Below are 18,131 nucleotides of genomic sequence, written 5' to 3'. Positions count from 1 at the left end.
TGAGAAATATACTTCTTTGTTCAATCATTTATACACTACTGAAAGGACAACACCTGCACACAAGCAATGACGAGACAGCATGAAGGGACAGGAAAAATGGACTGATATAAATGGGAAACCTGGGGTGGAGAGTGGATGAGTGTTGACACAGCACTGGGATTGCAATCAGTGTCACAAAATAATTTGTGTATATATTGTGGAAAAAGAAACTAATTTGCTGTGTAAATTTTTACCTAAAGCACAATTAAAGAAAAAGCAAGTATGAACTAATGCAAAAAAAAAAAAAAAGAGAGAGAGAAAAATGAAATATATAGACAGGTACTTTAAAAAAAGTGATGAAAGAATAAATAAAAAATTAGTAAAAATGGTTACATAGAATGAGAGAGAGATAAAAGGTTTAGGAAACAGTAATGACCTCGGTTTTCTGTGAATATAATTTGCAGGTTTAGTTTTGGAAACATGTTAAATGTTTCCAATAAAACAATCAAAAATTGAAAATAAGATGAAAGAAATGAAATTAACTGTCCATGAAGTCTGTGGCTTAACCAGATAGAATTTTTTAAGTGAATAAAAAAGTTAATACCATTTTATGTCTCTTGTGGGATAATTTCTAAGGACACACACAATTATAAAGAAATCAGTGTTTTCAGTAGTTATACTATCACTTTTAATATTGTTGTTTCTGTGTGTCACCGTGTTAATTCCAACTCATGGTGACCCTATAGGACTGAATAGAAATACTCCGTAGTGTTTCCTAGGCTATAATCTGTGTGGGAGAAGGTCACCAGATCTTTTCTCCTGAGGAGCAGCTGGTGGGTTTGAACCACTGACCTTTCAGTTAGCAGCCAAGTGCTTACCATTACGCCACAAGAGTTCCTTTTAATATTGGTATTGTTGTTCTAATGTGTGTATTACTCTATATTATTGGTATAAGTGTAAAAAAATATATTGGTATAAAGCAAATAATAATTATGTGAATATTGTTAGGAGCCCAAATTTCCAAAGTAAAAAACCTACAAATGTAAAATCAAATAAGAATCTCACATTCTAAATTTGAATTCAAAATATTATCGTAAAATGTAAACAAATTAGTGATGGCCGTACACTGTGTGATTTATGCCACTGGATTGTACCCTTGAAATGGCTAAAATGGTCAATTTTATCTTTTGTCTCTTTTACCACCAAAATCAAAACTAAATTTGTCCACGTGTAGGTAGAGTCACTTGAGCAATGCCACTGATTTAGATCGGACCTCAGGACCATAAGCCAAATCCAACAAATCAACCTTTGCTGCCACCCAGTTATCAGAAACCACAAACAAATTGCAAGGCTTGGTGAGTTAGTCACTTAAAAGAACATTTTTACTTTCACAGAGATATTTCATTAATGCTGCCTTCTATATACCTGGAGGGCCAGTATTTCTGATGATTGGAGGGTCAATGGCTGCCAGTAGACACTGGATGTCAAGGAATTTTACCTGGATTACATATGCTGAGAGACTGGGTGCCCTCCGCTTAGTTCTGGAACAGAGATTTTATGGATGCAGCCAACCAACATGGCACATTTAAGGGTTTTTTCTTTCTTTTTTTTTTTTTTAGCTGTTCTCATTGCTGTTGCTGTTCTCTCTCTTTTTAATTTAGGCAATGTTAATTCTAAAGATGTTCCTCTTTCAGGAAGCTCAATATTTGCAAATTCAGATGATAAGAAAGAAAAGCTGTAGGTGAAGGCTGGAGGTAGGAGCAACATTCTTCATAAAAAGATTGTACAAAATTTCCTTAAAAAAAAACTATTTCTTAAATACTCTAATTTCATGTTGAAACATTGTTTTCCTGAACATGTTGAAGCAAAATAGTATATCTATTAATTTTTTTCTCCAGTGGAATTTTATACCATGAGAATTACTCTTCCCAGGGACAAGTTGTATTTTGTAAAAACAACTCAGCAAAGGTGACTGGATGCCATATGTAATTTCAGCCTGTGGTGGTAGGGCAAAAAGCAAGAATAGGAGACCTAGTTCTGCCTCCATAGTTTATTCTTGCCATCCACTCTTTTTGATTTCTTTCCCTCCACTAGGAAAATATATTTTTTGTGTTACTTGCTTAAAATCCTAAACTGATCATTATATGAAGTCAAGCAAAGAGAATTGTTTAAAAAGTGTTTCTGAAAGTTGTGGGAAACCCAATTTAATGCCAATGTTTTTTATCCTCATTAAAATAAGAAGTAAGGCTTGCTTTTTACAACCCTAAGAATATGATTAGTATCAGTTAAGTGATACCCTTATTAAATAAGTCATAATTCTTAGTACTTTTTATCATCACAGATGAATAATTACTGGAGGTTTCATCCGTTTCTTTCTAGCTGTGACTCCAAAATATGATTTTTGAATTCCAAGTCACTTAACTTTTGGCAGTGAGGTGACACTCTAGTAATTCCATCCTTCCACATTTCATTAGAAACTTAGATTGTGTGTGTGTTATAATGTTATAATAGTTATAAACATTTTTTTAAGTCTGGCCTTTACTTACTAATCTCTCTAAGGAAGTAAATTCTTTCTTAAGAATGAAATAACTTGTGTTATGGCAAATAAGTATAATATAAATCTTTTTAGCTATCCAAAATTATTTCCTGTGGTGCATCACAGTAAGAGAGTGTTAGAAAGAACCTACAATAGCATTTGAACTCTGATTGAGTAGTTTGGGAAGGGTCTGAGGATATGAAAATTTGCTCTAGAATTCGTACTTAGAAAATGAGTGGAATTCTACATTTGGATATTTCCATAAATCTTATCTACAGTTTTCCAGTTACACCCCACTGGCTTGATCTTAATCAGTTAAGTCCACATCTGGTTAGAAGAGTGGCTGGAATATATAGTGTTTATTCAGGGCAGTCGTGTGCCCAGCTGAAATCCAGGGCTTTCATTACCTAAAGATAAAAAGGAGAGGGGATATAAGGGGAAAATTAATAGATTCTGCTGTAGCTTCTCAGTTGTAGAATTGCTGAACCAAGGTAAACTTTTTGCCTTTTGAAGCCCTTGTTACATGAGGACAAATTGCTTCTGGAAAGATTATACCACTCAATATTTCCACAAGTGGTACAGGAGAGAGCCTGCCTCATCATATTTATGCCAATTCTGAGTAAATACAGACTACGAAAATAAATCTAGCTAGTTTAATAGGAGGGGAAAAATACTCACATTTGTGTGACTTTGATAATATAAAGGGCTAAATGTTTCAAATATTTGCTGGTCGTTGTGTTTCTTCTTTGTGAATATTCAATGGTTTTGTCTACATTTAAATTCATAATCAGCTAGTTATAGCATCAGGCAGCATCGAGAAGGAGATTTTTTTCTTTTAACAGTAAGTATAAAAAACATCTGAGGTTTATAGGCAAGCTTGTTATGGAAAAAAAAAAAAACACTGAAAAGTAAATAACAAAAATTTTACTTAGTTTTCTTATGACCGAGAAAGTTGTATTCGAATGGGACTTTGTCTAGATGTAGCAGTAAAACAGAAAGAATGGAAAATAGTATCACTACAATTAACTATGTGTTTTCTTGATATCTTGGAGACATTAAATCACTGACATGTTAAAACCATAAACCCAGTGCCATTGAGTCAATTCTGACTCATAGCGACCCTAGAGGACAGAGTAGAACTGCCCCATAGCCCTTTCAAAACTGGTCTCCTCTCTGAGTCAGGGTGATAATGTGATAGTTGTGGTTCAGTTAGGAGAAAGGACACCAAATGGATGGTGACAGGCATTTGAAGTTCCTTCACAGTGGTGGCAAAAGGAAATAAACTAACTAAAATGAGACAAATGGTAGCAATTATTGCTAGTTCCTGCATTTTTGTGTCACTGTCACCCAGATTATGCTACTTACAATTTCAATTTGGACCTGGTATATAAGCACTCAACATATTTTTATAATATTCATTTTTTATAGTCAAGCTGATGTTAAACTGCATATTTGTCACTTTATTGTTGTCACAGAATATGTTTATTCTTTAATTGTGGTGATCTGAGTACTGCTGGCCTCTGCTACCTCAGCGGCAGGCAAGCCTTAGCTAACATTGTCAACTTTCAAACTAAAATAGCAATGAAAATGGGACTCACCAAAAATAAGTGGTTTGCTTTTGTCTGTTCTTATGGTGGCTCCCTTGCAGTGTGGTCAAGAATGAAACACCCCAAACTGTTTGCTGCAGCAGTGGGCAGCAGTGTACCAATCCAAGCAAAAATTAATTTTTATGGTGAGCCTATCTATAGATGGGAGTCCCTGGGTGGCACAGTCAATGTGTTTGTCTGATAACCAAAGGTTTTGGAAGTTCAAGTCCACAGAGGCACTTAGAACAAAGGTCTGGCAACCTACTTCTGAAAAATCAGCCATTGAAGGCTCTATGGAGTACATTTCTACTCAGACACACATGGGGTCATCTTGAGTTGGAATCAACTCGACAGCCAGTGTTTTGTGTTTATGGTATGTATATGCATATGTATGTATAAGACCAAACCAAACCCGTTGCCATCAAGTCTATTATGACTGATGGTGATCCTGTAGGACAGAGTAGAAATGTCCCATAGGGTTTGCAAAGAATGGCTGATGAATTAGAACTGCCAAACTTTCGGTTAATAGCCAAGCTTTTAACCACTGCACCACTTGGGTTCTGTATATATGTGAATATGATTGGTCATAGCTTCTTAATGGGTAGAAATGATGTGATAAGTCTTAGCTGTGGATTCGATAGTGAAAGAATTCACAATTTCGCTATTTCCAAAGAACTAAAAGAAAAGCTCTTATTTTTGAAGGACAAAATTTCCCAGTTCGAAGCTGCCTTTCAATTGTCCCTCCTCCTACCTGATTTTAGAAGAAACCATTTATAAATAATGGCATTAGGGTTTTTCCTGGTGGATAAATACTCTTGACTGGCAATTTGGGCTTCTGCATACATGTCCCCATTAATATGAGTAAAGTATAAAATTAATACTTACATTTTTCTTCCAAAAGCACAAGCAACACCCCATCACCCCCAGAAAACAAAGACATTTCAGGTAGTATTTCTTTTAATAATTGAACTTTTCAAAGGTAAGCCCTTCAGGTTTCCGTAACCTTGATAGAATCTTATCTGGTCTGATAAATCTGAAAGGTGTAAAATTGAGGCATTTCTCTCCCTACCTTTTTTAAAGAGTAAAACCGTGTCCCAGTTCACTAATAGATCAGGACTTGCAGAGCATGGTTATAAGTCTGTTTACTAGCGACCTTTCTTGGCATTCTGGCAAAATGTTTTAATTTTGCAGTTTCTTAACTTTGTCGTGTTATAAAATAGAGGTAATTGCAAACTTGAAAGAATTATATTTTATAAATGACTACAATTAAACCATACTAAATGCACTGACTTTTTTTTCTTTCTTTTTCATGTTCTTAGAGTACTATGAAGTAGTTAGTAAAACCCTGGCCACTCATATCAGGGAATGTTCAAAAGCAGTGAAAGAGGCTTTAGGTCACATTGTGGTGATGTGAACATTCCAGAATCTTCCAAAAAGTTTAGGAAGGATTTCAAGTAAGTGGATTGGTTTGTGTATGAGATGGTCTATGCCTAAATAGAGTCTGGTATTTACTAGAATTTACACCATTAGTGTCATTTCCTTACATTGATGCTACTTATCTGGGAAGAAAGGGAGATCTTGAATCATTTGGTTCCTTTTGGAAATTGTTGATATTGCCAGTTTCTTGATCATTTAAGAGGAGTGGCTGAGGCCAGTGTGGATGTTTTTAAATCTGGTGGGAGTGCAGATCAGAGGGCAGGAAAGAGTGGGCACCCTTGAACACTTGCCCCTGGAGGAGGAGGGAGCAACCAAAGAGGAGAGATGGACAGGAAGACAAGCCTTGCCATTTCCATGAGCTAAAACATAGTGAGTTTTTCTACAGGATTTGAACTACTAAAGCATAGAATGGTATTGAAATATTTCAAAAACTGAGCAAAAATGTTTTTATGTTTAGATTTCTTTCCCCCACCCCTTGAATAACGATGACTTTATTAAGTTCTGGACTAGAGGTTTCCATGATAGTGATGAAAGTTCTTCTTGAGTTATTTAAACTTAAAAAAAAAAGTTAAAGTCCAAAAATTATGTTAAAATATGTGTTAGCACTCTCATAGAATAGCTAGGGCACCATGAATGGTAGTCTTAGTGTACTCCACCTGAACCAAAGATGTGTGGTATTTTTTAATGTACAGACTCCTGAGTCTCTCCCATTGCTGTTGTTAGGAGCCATTGAATTGGGTCTGACACATAGTAACCCTGTGTATAACAGAATGAAACTTTACCTGGTTCTGCACCATCCTCACAATTGTTGCTGTTTAAGCCCATTGATGCAGCCATTGTCTCAATCTGTCTTATCGAGGGTCTTCCGTTTTTATGCTGACCCTCTGTTTTACCAAGCATAATGTCCTTCTCCAGAGATTGGTGCCTTTAGGTGACATGTCCAAACTAAGCAAGACTAAGTCTCATCATACTCACTTCTAAGGAATATTCTGGCTATATTTGTCTCCCTAGACCAGCTAAATCAGAATCTACAGGAGAACAGAATTGGTTATCTGTATTCTTCCTGTGGTTAAATACACAAAATAGTCATTATATGAGATTTCATATCTTCTTAGTGCAAGTTGGAATGTTTTTGTTGTTATTAGGTCCCATCAACAGATTTCGACTCATAGTGATCCTATGTACAACTGAAGGCCCAGTCCTGTGCCATCCTCACAAGGTTGTGCATGGGCCCATTATTGCAGCCACTGTGTCAGTACATCTCTTTGAGAGTCTTCCTCTTTTTTCTGACCCTCTATTTTATCAAGCATGATGTCTTTCTCCAGAGACTGGTCTCTCCCGATAACATACTTAAGGCGAAGTTTTGCCATCTTTACTTACAAGGAGCATTGTGGCTGTACTTCTTCCAAGACAAATTTGTTCATTCTTCTGGCAGCCCATTGTATATTCAGTATTCTTTGCCAGTATTCTTTGCTAATGTAAAGGCATCAATTCTTCTTTGGTCTTCCTTATCCACTGTCCATCTTTCACATATGTATGAGGCAATGGAAAATACCATGGCATGGGTCAGGTGCACCTTAGTCTTGAAGTTACATCTTTGCTTTTTAACATTGTAAAGAGATCTTTTACAGTAGATTTGCCCAATGCAATGTGTTGTTTGATTTCTCAAATGTTGTTTCCATGGGTTTTTATTGTGGATCCAACTAAAATGAAATCCTTGACAACTTCAATCTTTTCTCAGTTTATCATGATGTTGCTTATCGGTCCATTTGTGAGGATTTTTGTTTTCTTTATGTTGAGTTGCAATCCATACTGAAGGCTATAGTCTTTGATCTTTATCAATAAGTGCTTTAAGTCCTCTTTATTTGCAGCAAGCAAGGTTGTTTCATCTCCATATCTCAGGTTGTTAATTCGTCTACCTCCAAACCTGGTGTCACATTCTTTTTCATATAGTCAGCTTCTTAGATTATTTGCTCAGCATACAGATTGAATAAGTATGGTGAAAGTCTATAATCCCGACGCATACCTTTCCTGACTTTAAACCATGCCGTATCACCTTGTTTTGTTCAAACTGTTGGTCTATGTACAGGTTTTGCAAGAACACAAATTAAGCGTTCTGAAATTCCATTCTTTGCAACATTCTCCGTAATTTGTTACACATAATTTGTTATGCTACCTCCTTAAATGTTTAAACGTTGACCAATTCTTTTTGGTATAGTGACCCTGTGTATTCCTTCTATCTTCTTTTGATGCTTCCTGCATTGTTTAATATTTTCCCTGTAGAATCCTTCAATATTGCAATTCAAGGGTTGGATTTTTTCTTCAATTTTTTCAGCTTGGGAAACCCTGGTGGCATAGTGGTTAAGTGCTACAGCTGCTAACCAAAAGGTTGGCAGTTCAAATCTACCAGGCTCTCCTTGGAAACTCTATGGGGCAGTTCTACTGTGACCTATAGGGTCACTATGAGTCAGAATCAACTCGAAGACAATGGTAATGGTAAAGGTAATGGTAATGGTAATGGTAATGGTAATGGTAATGGTAATGGTAATGGTAATGGTAATGGTAATGATAATGGTCTTTCAGCTTGAGAAATGCTGAGCACCTTCTTCCCTTTTGCTTCCTATTTTTAGGCCTTTGCAAATAACATTATATACTTTGTCTTCTCAAGCCACGCTTTGAAATTTTCTAAGAATGTTCACTTCTAAGGACCATTCTGGCTATATTTCTCTGCCTAGACCTACTGAGTCAGAATCTGCAAGGGAACAGACTTGGGGATCTGTGTTCTTCTGGTTAAATACACAAAATATTCATTATATGAGGCTGGGTATCTTCTTAGCACAAGTTGGTATAAAGTTTGAAAATTTCAGTAGAGCTTAGCTCTACACTACATATCATTTCTGCCTCTGGGTTTGTTCACATGTTTCTCCCATTCTGGAAAATCTTCTCCTCTCATACTACCTAAATCCTAACCATTAGTTAAAACCTTGATTAATTCTACCTCCCGACTAAAGTAATAGCTGACAACTATGTGCCCAGCACTGTGCTAATAAGCCATCTTCATGATAACCCTGTAAGGCTACTGTTCTAATGCCATTATAAAGTCAAAGACACAGAGGCTTGGAGAAATGACGTTGTTGTTGCTATTAGCTGCCTTTAGTAGGCCCCTGACATTTGGCAACCCCGTTCACAATGGAACGTAAATCTGTCTGCTCCTGCCCCATCCCCCGATCTTTTGCCAATGTTATCATTGTAATCCATAGAATTTTTATTGGCTGATTTTCAGAAGTAGGACACCAGTTGTTTCTTCCTAATCTTGTTTAGCCTGGAAGTTCTGCTGAAGCCTGTTCAGCATCATTCAACACATAAGCTTCCACTGACGGACAGGTGGTGGTTCCACATGAGGTGTATCACCTAAGATTTGAACCCAGGTCTTCTGCATGGAGGGTGAGAATTGTATCATTGAACCGGCGATGCCTCTCAGGGAGTAGCTAGTCTAACATTACTCTGCAAGAAAGAGATAGATATGGGGCCTGAACACACTCTGTCTCCCAGGGACCTGTGTCATACTCTACATAGACCACCTGCCTTGTTCAATGCACTGTCCAGCTCCAAGCATCTCCCTTTTCTCTCAGTCGCCTGGAACCCACAGTCCAAGCTCCCAAGTGAGTAATTATTTATGGTCTATCTATTTTTGTCCAGTTAGACCTCCAGCCTGGCAAAGGCAGGGACCATTTTCTATAGGCCCACACAGTAGACTCAACCACTATTTATCAACTGGTTAGACTTGGAGAAAACATGTGAATTGTGAAAATGCCAAGATGGTTTCTTGTTGAACTATGGAATACCTGCAGCAAAAGAAAGTATCAAATTCAGCTTCATCCTTTGCTCTAGAAATACTTCTTCTTCTTTTTTTTTCTACATGAATTTAGGGATGGGGAGGTGGTCAAATAATGCAAATCTCAACTGAAAGAGTCCCATTTCCCAATGTCCATATTCAGCATCTTGGAGATTTTGGCACATGCCTCTGGGACTACTATATATTCTATGGGATTATGGTGACCCAGGAAATATAAAAAATTGTGGTCATGCAAAATCTTTTTGGCTCAAATCAATTCCATATGGTAGAACATTATAAGATCCTTTGTAGGGTATAGTTGCACTCTAATGTGGTCCATGGATTTGCTGATGTAGTCACAATTTTGAGTTAGATCATTTTATAAGCTGGATGAAAGAAAGTGCATTTTTCTTTTGTCTTAGGAAAATTACTCTGTTTTCATTTATCAGTACCGACCCTATTTGCTTTAAGAGTAATATTATCTTCAACATTAATTAAATTAAATTTGGAGAAACATTTTTAGATGGCTTCTGACCTGAAGTGAGTTTTATTTGAGGGCATTTAAATTCTCCTAACTGGAAATTAAATACATTGGCCAGACGAAACGTGTGCATTGTCAAATATTGTTGGGAGATTTTTCCTAATGGTAAGATGTGGTCATCTTACCTGTTCTTTTTTCTCTCTTCTCATTGAAGTGATTTAAATGTAATGTATGTTACCACTTTCATCCCCTGAAACATCTTAAGCATTTGAAATCATTCAGAAACTTTTTTCTGTTCACATTGTCCTTTTGAGTATTTCCTAAGCAAGTTGGGAAACCTAGGATACTTAAATAACTTATTTATACTTATTTTTAAAAACTGAAAACTAGTGAGTTTCTTAGAATTTTCACAATGAGTTAAATCAAAGTCTCCCAGGTGTAAAAAAAGATTGTTAGGTAAAGTGGAAATTGAATGCTATTAATTTAATTATAAACTAATGGCAGTAAACATGTAGAAAAGACACAAATCTAGATTTCTTAAGGTTTTAGCTTTGGTTTAGGGTTTAGAGGTAATATGAATATGTAGATTATTCAAAGTGGCTCCTGTAAATAACAATTTAGAAAACGTTTCTGACCTTTTATACATGGAATATATTTGGTTACACCCCATTAATTTTATAAAATTTTATTCAGAAATTACACTTCATTTCCAGAAAGCCCGGTCACTCTAGTCTTGTCTTTTCAAACTGTTGTCAACACCTATTGCCAGATGGTCTCTTTTCAGGGCCCCATATAAGGAATTTAAGCTCCAGTATTGGCAAAAGCCCTTATTTGCTTCTGCCCTGCTTAATTATTAGCAATTGTCCTTATTCTTTTAGTGCCTGTTATCTACAGAGCAAAGTGCATGGCTCATGAAAGAGGCTCCAAAATACTTTGGAATGATGAATTCACAGAGAATTACTAGAAGGGCTCCCATTTTAATCCTACATGCATTCAATTCAGTATATTAGATGGCTAAAAATTATCTGTGTATCAGTCAGAACTCAGTGTGTATTTGAGCAGACCAGCAGGAGACCAGACTGCCAACAAACTAATCTGCCCTAGGCCAGTGTCCCCTAAAGGGTAGACTTCTCAGCATGACACAGACAATGTTTGAGGATTTCCTGATACTTGGGGAGTTATCATATCAGGATGCATCCCCTGCCTCATGTTTTATCTGCAAAAGCAACACCCACTCTTTTTTCCAGATTTCTCCTATTTGTGAGATTGTTGTTGTGTTCTGTAGAGTCAATTCCAATTCATAGCAACTGTATGAGATGGAGTAAAACTACCTCAAAGGGTTTTCTAGCCTGTAATCCTTAAGGGAGCAAATTGCCGGTTCTTGTCTCCCACAGAGCGGCTGGTGGGTTCCAACTGCTGACCTTTTAGTTAGCAGTCCAACCATTGCGCCACTAGGGCTCCTTTGTGAGTGACACATTATGTATATTGTTTTCCCTTTCCCTTTTCTCATGAAGAACCCTAAGCCTCCCTTTAATTCTTAGACTGAAATACGTTTGTATTGAATCCGATGTACAAAATCTGTATCAGGCAGTGCCTTCCTTCTATTCTGTCTTCTTTGGATCCTAAATTTCTTTCACATAAATGACATCATTGTACTATGTTTCATCCTCTGTCCACTAGGAGGCATTCTCAGTCCTCACTGCATGTTTACTAGGTTTCTGACAGATTTTTCTTTGTCACAATTTACCCACACTGCTAGGCACCATGTCCCGAGCTATCATTAACAGAACAGATGGGCTCAGAGATAGGGCTCCTTTCCCAAGGCTGGAGCTGGGGGAAGAATTACCACAGAACTCCGTGCCATGCTAAGGACTGTGGGGAGACACCAAGGTTCAAATACAACAGACTACTTGTGGACAGCGAGTTCTTTTGATTAGAGTGCTGTGAAGCCAAGGGTCCTGAGGCAGGCAAAGAAAAGGTCAAAGGACTAGGGCCAGGATGTTATTGGCTAGTGGGGTTGAGATGTATGACTTGGCTAGAGTGAATAGTGTCAGAGACAGAATGGAAAATCCTTGTGATTCTTCCCTGTAATCTGAGCCTTTCTCTGAGTCTTTATTTCAGGGTTAGTGACACACTAATGTATTCTGTGTGTGTGCATAACCCCCCAAAAAAACAAACCCAGTGCCATCGAGTCGATTCCGACTCATAGTGACCCTATAGCAACCCTATAGGACAGAGTAGAACTGCCTCATAGAGTTTCCAAGGAGAGCCCGGTGGATTTGAACTGCCGACCCTTTGGTTAGCAGCCATAGCACTTAACCACTACACCACCAAGGTTTCCTGCATGTGTATAGTGGTGTAGAAATGGTATGGATTTATGTATATTGTTGTCCAGTATGATTGGGAAGAGCATCAGATATCGTTTTAATCTGTATTAATTACATATTATAGACATGTATTCCTTAAAAAATTAGTCTTCGGCAATCTTAAATTTTCATAGAAAACCATTGTTGAGAATGGTCTCCGGATTTTTGTGGTCCAATGGGTTGATTTGAATGAAAACATTTTGATAACAGTAGTGTTACACAAATGCTGGATGGGATTATTTTCATAGATGTATTTTGAAAACTTAAAAGTAGGGACTATAATTTGCTTTCCTTCCACAGTATAAACATTGTGAGTAAATCTAGTACTCATTCATTTTGGACTGTTGTCTACATTTGGGTTTTGAAGCTCAAGTGAAATGGAACTTCAGTTGTGCTCTCCTGGTTCTTTCACATGGCCTATGTAAACCTCTTAAAATACACTCAGAAATGGACAGAGCCTTTTTCCTAGAAAGACTGATTTTTTTGCATCCAGTATTCAGAATAAAAACATAAAAACTCTTAAGGTAAAAGTCTTAGTTATCTAGTCCTACCATAACAGTAATACCAGAAGTGGTTGGCTTTAATGAAGAGAAATTTATTTTCTCACAGTAAAGTGGGCTAAAAGTCCAAATTCAAGGTGTCAGTTCCAGGAGAAGGATTTCTCTCTCTGTCAGCTTTGCAGGAAGGTCCTTGTCCTCAATCTTCCCCTGGTCAAGGAGCTTCTCAGGTACAGGGGCCCCAGGTCCAAAGGACACTCTCTGCTCCTGGTACTGTTTTCTTGGTGGTATGAGGTCCCCAGCTCTCTGCTTGCTTCCCTTTCCTTTTATCTCTTGTAAGAAACTCCCTTTACATTGGATCAGGGATGTGACCTGGTAAGGGTGCTACAATCCAACCCCAATCTTCTTTAACGTAAAATTACAATCACAAAATGGAAGACAATCACAGAATACTGGGAATCATGGTCCAACCAAGTTAATGCACACATTTCTGGGGGGACATAATTCAATCAATGACAGTAAGAAAATGAAGAAATAAGTGTGGGGGAATTATACAGAGAAAGAAAAATATAAATAAGAAAAGCTGTAGTAGGCATCCACTAGTTGACTAAAATATACCTGGTGTGGGTGTTTCTTTAAAAATTAAAATAATACATAGAAGCCTCCCATCTGAGTGTCAAACTAAATGATGAAATATGTCAGCTACTGAATTATGTTAATATCCTACAGTTTTCTGTTCTTACTCGTCTTTTATTCTGAATATACTGAGAAAAAAAAATGAGAAGCTCTTTCAGAATAATAGAATAATGGATGCACTATAGGCCAGAATTCAATTATTTAATTATAGTATTTTTATTTCAAAAGTTTTAGAAAGGTGTCTGTTTAAGAATGAGTACCTTTTTTTTTTTTTTACCCAGAACCTAGCCTATTTTATAGTAATAAGTACAGATAGAAAATAATTGAATTGGGTCTTGTGTGGACCAAAGAGTAAGGCATAGTAAATTTGTCATTTGAATAACTCTCAAATGCAAGAAATTTAAAGAAAATTTGAATACAAAGTTTTTTTGTTTGTTTTAGCTTTTTTGATAGACTAGGTCATGGACTAAAATAGGTTTTGAAATAGAAAACTTGTAAGCTTTGATATATCTAGAATACATAGCAAATTTTTTTGGAGATTAGGGGGAAAATATTTTTTGAGGAAAATCAGAGATTAAGGAACACGTCCCTGACACTCTGGTCCCTAATCAAGCCAGCCTAGCCCACAGGTCACCCTGTTCTAACCGAGCCTGTTAAATTGCCAAAGAGACTAAGTAGGAGAGATGCCTAAGAGAACAAGGGGATGAAATTATTTTGCAACTTGCATTGATTTTTTTTTTAAGCTTTTGTATTGAACTAATTGTGGACTCACAAGTAGTTACAAAAAGTATACTGAGAAGTCTTGTGTTCCTTTCATCCACCTTTTCCAATATTAATATATATTTTTTTATAACTATAGTACATTATCAAAACCAATTGACACTGGTACAATACAGTTAATTAAACTACAGATCTTACTTGGGTCTCATCAGTTTTTACATGCACTCATTTTTTTTTTTTTTTGAGCAGAGGCGGGTGGGCGCCTGAGAATTATGAATTGAGGATATTGCACACAAGTTTCTGAAGTCCTAGTGGGCAATGTCTCTAATATTTTCACTCCTACTTTCCCTCTCTTTCTCCTCTGCTCACATTTTGTCTCTCTTTCTCTTGCTTCTATCCTTTCACAAGGAGTAACAATTTAGTGCCAAGAACTGTGCAGGGGAAGATTGGTAAAGACGGACAGTTGTGGCCACGCCCTCCTTATTGTCATCCCTCCCCTATCCTCATTCAGATCGTTAATAGGCCTTCTGATCTGTCTTCCAGCCTCCTGTCTCCGCTTAACCCACTCCTTTTTATAAAAGTGCTAGATTAATCTTACTACAGCGCAATCCTTATCTCATTGCTTCTCTTGCTAAAGAAGAACCCTTAGAAAACTCTTTTTCATCAACAGAATGAACTACTAAAATGAGTGTTCAATCTGACCTTATAGGAAGTCCCATTCTTCCAATGTTCACAACTTATGCTCCAGCCAAATTCTACAATTTTTAGTTCTGTTACTCACCTGCACATTTCCCGTCATGTTACTCTAGCCTTCTGGAATGCTCCTCCCCTATGCCTATTCCCAACAAAATGCATTAAGTGCATTTCGAAAGCAACTTCCCCCATGAAATCTCTCCTGATTGCTCCAAGCAATGTATCCTCTTCTTTCTTGAACCACTGCTCCCCACTCCCAGCATTTTATTTGGGATCTTATTGTATAAATATTTTTCTCTGCCTCATTTGGTGCTCTGTGGGTACATTCCTGCTAATAGGTCATACCCTCTTTTAGAACACAGACTCTGCCTGACTCCCATTTAGTTTTTCTTTAGTATATGGAGGGAGAACATTAGTTTGGGTCAAGATAGATCTCCACATCTCTCCACCACAGTTTCTGTCTCTTGTTATCTTGTTATCCATGTGACTCATAACAGGATACCCCGTGAGGTAGGTGTTACTAGTTCCAAAGCACTTGGGCTAATTCATCTACATCATAGTGCATTGTAGTAGTTTCCTAGTGCTGCCTTAACTAAACACCACAAAGGGTGTGACTTTAAACAACAGAAACTTAGTGTTTGACAATTCTGTATGTAGGCTGTAAGTTCTAACTCAGGGTGTCAGCTGGGCCATGTACTCTCTGAAGGCTCTAGGGGAGATCCTTTCTTGTCTCTCTCAGCTTCTAGTAACCTTAAGCATTCCTTGGCTTGCAGCTGCATCATAACTCTGTCATAACTCTGGCTGTTTTCCTTCTGTCTGTGTCTCTCTCCTCTTTTGTAGGACATCACTCATCTAAGATTAGGACTCACCCTAATCTGCTCACTTTGTAACTGGTGTTCCTTGTCTCCAATTTTGCAGGCAGGAACTCTCAGCAGAGATGACAATCATTCCAGAACTTAGAAGCCAAATATTATATGGCTAGACTCCAGTGGTCTGGAAAATAGTTTAAAGGTTACTTTTGAGGCTGATAGTTGTTCTGTCAGAAGGCCTATGTCATGCAATTTGACCCTTTGCAAATTTAAGGAACTTGTATCTAAATAAATTTATCTAGAAATGAACATCCAAGGGCTTTGACCTGTCCCATACTGTTAATGAATAATAATGAGATACTATATTAATAACAAGGGCTTATCCTGCCTCAGGCCTTATAAAAAGTAGTTTATAATGTCTGTCCTAGAAATTCTCACAGTGTCTCTATGTTAGTCCTATATTACAAATGAGGATCCAGGCTTCAAGACCTCAAATCACTTGCCCAAAGACACAAGGCTAGTAAGGGGCTGAGTCAGAATTTCAATGCAAGTTTCTCTGACTAAAACCCATGTATTAATTACTGGGATTATATATATTACATTTTCTAAACTTAAAAAAAAAGACTCCAAATTAAGTAAACTTCATCCTTACTTGCTTTTCTCTTTCCCTTCTTCACTCTCCCTCTTTTCTTTCCTTCCTTCCTTCCTTCCTTCCTTCCTTCCTTCCTTCCTTCCTTCCTTCCTTCCTTCCTTCCTTCCTTCCTTCCTTCCTTCCTTCCTTCCTTCCTTCCTTCCCGTGCTAAAAGGGGTTTGTACAAGACACATGCTCAGTTCCGTAATTAGTATGTCATTGTTGTTGGCAGGTGCCACAGTATGTCATTATGTCATTAACAAACCATTTTTTTCTTTTTAAGAATAACTGAGAATTGACTTTTATAACTTTCAACAAGTGAAACAAGAAAAGTCAACCATTTTTGTCCAAATCCATTTTTTGGTGGACATGATATTTCAGTTGGTTATTCCTACATGAAAGGATGTCTTGAAATCAATAACTTGGCCAGTAATAGAAAGTCAGGCTGTCTCTCTACCTCCCATAAATACAATCCTGCCCTTCCTTCTGGGCCAAACCTCTTTGAGTATCTTTTTCATTCCCTTACATATCTTTCTGAAATTTTGAATGATTTTTTATTATTCCAGCTCCTCAAAGTTAAAGAGTTCCATAATCTAACCATGTTCTATAGCCAGTAGTTAGTTCCCCTTTTTTTCTTGTTTTATACTTCCTCTTGACCGCATGAGAAAATAACATGGTGATGGTTGGACAACATGATGACTGATCATAATTAATGTCACAGAACTGTATGTGTGAAGATTGTAGAATTGACACATGTTCCGATACCTATATATGTACAATAATAAAATAAATGGAAGAAGAAATATAATAATTATGATAATAATAATGCTGCTTTTATTAAATGCCCTCTATCCTAGTTTTTTGTTTTTTTTTTTAATCCTAGGCACTCTCCAAAGAATTGATGTCATTTAATTCTCAGAGCAAACTTATGAGTTTTTCTGATTGGCTTATTCTTATCGTCCCCATTGAGCACATGAGCAAACCGAGGCTCAGACTATTAAGTAACTAATTCAAGGTCACACATCCAAGCCTGTCTGATCATCCTTTTAGACACTGCACATCCCTGCCACCACTTCCTCAGGCACCTTGCTCCCTTTATCTAAAATGCACTTTTCTTTTTTAAATTTTTTCTATTGTAAAAACATAAAGAACACAACATTTTCAATTTAACATGTTTCAGGTGTACAATTCAAGAAAAGCAATCTATTTCAATCATATTGTGCAACCATCTCCAATATCCGCGGCCAAATTGTCCATCCCCATTAGCAAATACTCTATATTACCAAAACAATGATTCTCCCCATTCTCTGCCCCCTTGCCTCTGGTAATCATCATTAAACTCTGACCTCTATACCTTTGTCTATTCTATTGTTGTTGTTGTTGCTAGGTGCTGTTGAGTCAGTTCCCATTCATCTAGCTCCCATGTACAAAAGAAAGAAACACTACCCAGTCCTGCTAAATTCTCCTGGTCTTTGTTATGCTTGAGCCCATTGTTGCAGCCACTGTGTCAATCCATCTTGTTGAAGGTCTTCCTCTTTTTCACTGATCCTCCATCAAGCATGGTGTCCTTCTCCAGGGACTGATCCCTCTTGATAACATGTCCAGAGTATGAGAGACATAGTCTTGCCATCCTTGTCTGTAAGGAGCATTCTGGTCGTACTTCTTCTGAGACAGATTTGTTCCTTCTTTTGTCAGTCCATAGTATATTCAATACTCTTTGCCAACACCATAATTTAAAGGCATCATTTATTTTTCTGTCTTCCTTATTCATTGTCCAGCTTCCACGTGTATATGAGGCAATTGAAAACACCATAGCTTCCATCAGGTGTACCTTAGTCTTCAAGGTAACATCTTTGGTTTTTAACACTTTAAAGAAGTCTTTTGTATCAGGTTTGCCCACTACAATACATCCTTTGATTCCCTAA

At 37.2% G+C, this 18,131-nt stretch overlaps 1 long non-coding RNA gene across 1 annotated transcript in view; it reads right to left on the bottom strand.

Annotated features, from left to right (window-relative positions):
* Positions 1–605: 605 nt before the first annotated feature.
* The window catches only part of LOC135231521 (uncharacterized), a 36,728-nt gene continuing 19,202 nt past the window's right edge, over positions 606–18,131 (bottom strand). Inside the window, exon 3 of the long non-coding RNA XR_010322220.1 lies at positions 606–2,922. This is a non-coding gene — a long non-coding RNA (uncharacterized LOC135231521). The remainder of the gene's footprint in view (positions 2,923–18,131) is intronic.

The sequence above is a fragment of the Loxodonta africana genome, chromosome 6, assembly GCF_030014295.1.
Source record: "Loxodonta africana isolate mLoxAfr1 chromosome 6, mLoxAfr1.hap2, whole genome shotgun sequence".
Taxonomy (NCBI): Eukaryota; Metazoa; Chordata; class Mammalia; order Proboscidea; family Elephantidae; genus Loxodonta; species Loxodonta africana.
This window is presented reverse-complemented; position numbering and strand designations above follow the sequence as displayed.